General features: G+C 34.9%; 1 non-coding gene across 1 annotated transcript; it reads left to right on the forward strand.

Moving 5' to 3' along the window:
* Window positions 1-4,193: 4,193 nt before the first annotated feature.
* On the forward strand, window positions 4,194-4,335 carry LOC115940874 (U4 spliceosomal RNA). The gene has a single exon (XR_004075604.2). It is a non-coding gene; the product is annotated as a U4 spliceosomal RNA (small nuclear RNA).
* Window positions 4,336-4,910: the final 575 nt, after the last annotated feature.

Consider the following 4,910-nt stretch of genomic DNA (forward strand, 5'->3'; position numbering starts at 1 on the left):
GCCTGGGTGGCTCAGTCGTTAAGCGGCTGCCTTCAGCTCAGGTCATGATCCCAGGGTCCTGAGATAGAGCCCCGTATAGGGCTCCCTGCTCTGTGGGAGTCTGCTCTGCTCTCCCTGCCTGCTTCTCCCTCTACCACTCCCCCTGCTTGTGTTCCCTCTCTCACTGCGTCTCTCTCTGTCAAATAAATAAATAAAATCTTTAAAAAAAATAATGACTTTAAGAAAATGTCATATTTCTTTTCAACTTCTTTGTTATGTTATGAAGGTACTATGCATCAAGATATTTAGTTTATGGGGCACCTGGGTGACTTGGTGGGTTAAGCATTTGACTCTTGATTTCAACTCAGGTCATGATCTTGGGGTTGTGGGATTGAGCCCTACATCAGGCTCCACGCTGAGCAGGGAGTCTGCTTCTCTCTCTCTCTCTCTCTCTCCCTCTCCCGTTGCCCCTCTCCCACTTGTGTGCACGCTCTCTCTCTCTAAAATATATAGATAAATCTTTTTTAAAATTTTAGTTTACTATTACCAAAAGTCAAAAATTACCTTCTGTAAGCCTTTTTCTCTAAATTAGACTCATTCCCTAAGAATTATTTTGTTTTTCTTTGCACTCCTAAGTACCTGCTTGCACTTAATTGGTGAGAAGTCAATGTTGTTGAATAAATCATTCACCATACTCAAATAGCTCTAAGGAAAATACCATGGTACATAAATAGCACTATCTCAAAGATACATATGTTTAGAGGTAAGTCTTTATGGAGAAAACATAGTGTTTCTATGGCAGTGTTTTAAAAATCCAAGTGATTATCTGGTATACCAATGAGTAGTCACTGAAGATATTATGAGTAAGAGCTGAAATTTACATTTCTGATGAAGTAGTTCCTGCTAGGGAATTGAGGTGCACTGTACTAAGTGTTAAATTTTACACTGACATTCCAAATTAGGCAGAAGCAAATTTTTTTTTTCCTTTTTGTGATGGTACCAAGAGTCGATTCACCCGAGGACCAGTTTTGTGCCTACAGATTTGTACTAAGATATAAGGGAAAATGAGTAAAAAGTTAACAAAAAGTTAAAATGGATAAGCACATCTATTGCAAAATTGACTTACAAATGACAATTTAAAAAAAATGGAAATATTTATTGATCCTTCTTACTGTATACACCACATAAGGCATTATCCATTGTCTACAGATGCGGGTGGGTATAAAGGGCAAGTATGGCATTACTTCCCAACCCAGCCACTTGTAACCTCTTCTCCCACTCATTCCATTAATATGATTACAGTGGCAGCTGCTCTTTCCCTTCCTTTTCCCCTTTCAACCTTACTTCTTTCCTTCCTTCTTTCCCACCTCCTCCACCTCTCTTGTCCCTCTCCTTTTCCCTTTCCTTCCTCTTCATCTATTTTTATTGTCCCTTGAATACCTAACTATCAGAAAACCACTGGATTCTTACTCTACTCTGGGTTTTGCCACTTGGGCAAGTCTCTGAACATTCATTGTCACAGTTAACTAATTTATAAAATAAAATGATTAGAAAGATAATAATTAATATGTCTTCTTGTTTCAAAAGTCAGTAAGTTTATGACTTCTCCCTGTTCCTGTACTACTCTATCTCTCTCTCCACAATTGTTGGTCTAGTTGTGGGCACATGACCCAAGATGAACAAACGATTCCCTTCTCTGAAACGTTTGGGCTTAGAACCAGACTTAGAGCAGTTAGTAACTTTTTCTAGGGGTCAAATTATAAGGAGAAAATCTTAGCAACTACTTGTAGTTAACTTTGCTGCCAAAGGGAGAAAGTTCGAAGAGAAGGAGAAATTTAAATAATTTACATTTAAATAATATAAAAACAATTCTGTAGTTTTTATCAATTTATTCTTATTTATCTCATTCTCAGTGATGCTATATAGGATATACTTAGATTTAGAAGATTAAGTCACAGGATATGCAGACAAATTGGTCTTTTAAAAATCTATTGTATGAGCCAATTTTCTTAAACCACTTACATATCTTGCTGAAAAATAGAATTCTAGAAAGGGCTCAGATGAAGGATTTAAATAAAGGGATCTGAGCAAGAGTTACTATTTGAAGATCATTTATTATCATGAACTTTACAAATATTACTTGCCATTCATAAAATAGCCCTTAAAGATAAGAACTATTATCTCAGTTTTACACAGGGGGAAATTGAGATTCAGAATGATTAAATCAATTGCCAAATTTATACAGCTAGTAAATCACTGAGCTGGGATTCAGCTTGTTTTGTTATGACTACAGAACCCCAACCTTTTCTATTCTGCAGCACAGAACTGCCTCTCAGGATGTCAATATATGCCTGTACTTCTGCAATTAGTTTATAATCTTCCTGGAAACATGGAAATAAAATAATTCATATATAAGCATATGTATGAATTAAATTAATATATTAGTAAAATATTAAAAAACAAATCCAGGAAAATTTACTTTCCCAAGGATTATACAATAATCTGAGGAGTGTGTATGATTTTATAATCTGTAAATTGTACATTTCTGATGAAAACTAGGTTTAAAATTACATGTTAATGCACTTCTGTCAATTCTGTGGGAGTTTGCTTGGTGAGGTTTAGATGTCTTAATTACACAATACCATAGGGTTTCTTGGGGCTCTGGGAGATGAGTTTTCATGCCCTCATTGATTTTCAGAGTTGAATGTCCTGAGTCTGCTCTTTTTGAAAAATATGCTAGGAATTTTCACATGTGCCTTATATTCTAAGTTATTACTTAAATTATTGTTAATAAATATAGTTACCATTTACTACATGAATACTCTCAACAACCCTGAAATACAGGGACAGCTATTGTCATGTTATATATAGTAAATTAACATATAGGAAGGTTATCTTGCATGAGACCATACAGCTTTTAAATGGTACAATTAGCTAACAAGTCCAAAGCTGTCTGATTATGAGGTAAAGACGCCACAGTTTCAAACCACTTAGGTCAATGTTGGATCCACAGATTTAGTGAGGTCAACAGAGAATTTTTTCAAAAAAAATATGTCAATACGTTAAACCAAATCCAGTAATTATTCCTGAGAGTATGATCTCAAAATTGTATGTATTACATATTGATTTAAATTATGTACTTCAAAACCTCCTGTAAGACCAATACAATGAAAACATATCCACACAAAAACCTGCGCACAAATGTTTATAGCAGTTTCATTCATAATTGCTAAAACTTGGAAGCAACCAAGGTGTTTTTCAATAGATAAGTAAACAAAAATGCATACAGTGGAATATTATTCAACAATAAAAAGAAATGAGCTGTTAAGCCATTAAAAAACATGGAAGAACCTTAAATGCATATTGCTAAGTGAAAGAAGCCAATCTGAAAAGGCTACATACTCTACGATTCCAACTACCTGACATTCTGGAACAGGCAAAACTATGGAAACAGGAAAAAAGATCAGTGGTTGCCAGAGGTTCAAGGACAGGAGAGGAAGAGGGAAGGAGTTAGTAAATGGAGCACAGAAGATTTTCAGGGCAGTGAAATATTTCTGAGTTATTCTGTAGTTGTGGATACATCTCATCACACATTTGTCACAAATAGTGAACCCAAATGTAAACTATTGACTTCAGCTAACAGTGCATACTAATATTTGCTCATCCACTATAACAAATGTGCCACCTTAATGCCAGATGTTAAAATAGGGAAACTAGAGAGAGTAAGGAACTCTGTCCTTTCCACCCAATTTTTCTATAAAACTAAAACTACTAATAAAATAGTCTATTAATTTTTAAAAATATAGTGGCTGCTTATGTTGTGGAGATTATGAGTATACACCCACAGAACAAATGGAGACAAAAAAAGACTGTTTGGAAGATACACAAATGGATTCTGCTATTTGAAATAAAATTTCCAGAGACTATAAGAATCGCAAAATAAAAAAAAATTCTTAGATTGCAGTGAAAATGATGATGATTATTAAGTGTTGGAGATAAAGGTGTCCATTATGGGGTTTCATATAAAAGTGTGAGTAAAATTTTCCATGTAATATGAGAGGGAGAAATATGTTATTTCTTAATTATTATATTGACTAAAAATATGCAGTTTAAATATTGAAGTATAAATAATTTAATAAATCAAGCAAAACATCTAGTTATTAGACTACCTCAGATACATTTAACTGACAAGTACGTTTATATTCTTCTTGGGCAGCTTTGCACAGTGGCAGTATCGTAGCCAATGAGGTTCATCCGAGGCACAATTATTGCTAATTGAAAACTGTAATCTGTTTGGGCAAAATAATTTCAGTTGTAAAATTCTCATTGGGAATTTGGAGGTTTACCCAATTTGAGAGACTACATTATACTCAGAAATTTACGGTATTTTATATTGCTTACCTTATATTGGGCTGCGGATTAGGCACTGTGAGGCATGTAAAAATAATCAAGATACCAAGATATGGTTGCTGCTCTGAATCTCTAAATATGGTCCAATGATAAGAGTTGAATGGAGATGATTCAAGGAATAACTAGTCAGTACTCAATGTTTATAAGCAGTAAGTGTGGAACCTGGAATTTTTATGCTAGTCTAAATGAAGGATGAATTGCCTCTGTCTGGAGAATTCAGGAAAGGCTACATGGAGAAGACAATATTTCTGATGGGCTTAAATGGATTCAAAAGATGGAGAGGAAAAAAAGTGGAAAGTTCAGATGGAAAGAATTTCCACATAGATGGAGGCACAGAAAAATAGTGTCTAAGGATTGACAGTTGATTCAATGTGGTTAGATCACAAGAATCTGGATAAAAAGGGAAGAGGAGGATTTTTATGGAGATGGCAGAGAAGGGTTAGTCACGTGGTGCACTGACAAAGCAAGATGAATGAATGTTAGTCCTTCATTCAGTTAGAAATTAATGGGGGAGATACTGA

The sequence above is a fragment of the Leptonychotes weddellii genome, chromosome 11 (assembly GCF_054177405.1).
Source record: "Leptonychotes weddellii isolate Sample4059 chromosome 11, ASM5417740v2, whole genome shotgun sequence".
Classification (NCBI taxonomy): Eukaryota; Metazoa; Chordata; class Mammalia; order Carnivora; family Phocidae; genus Leptonychotes; species Leptonychotes weddellii.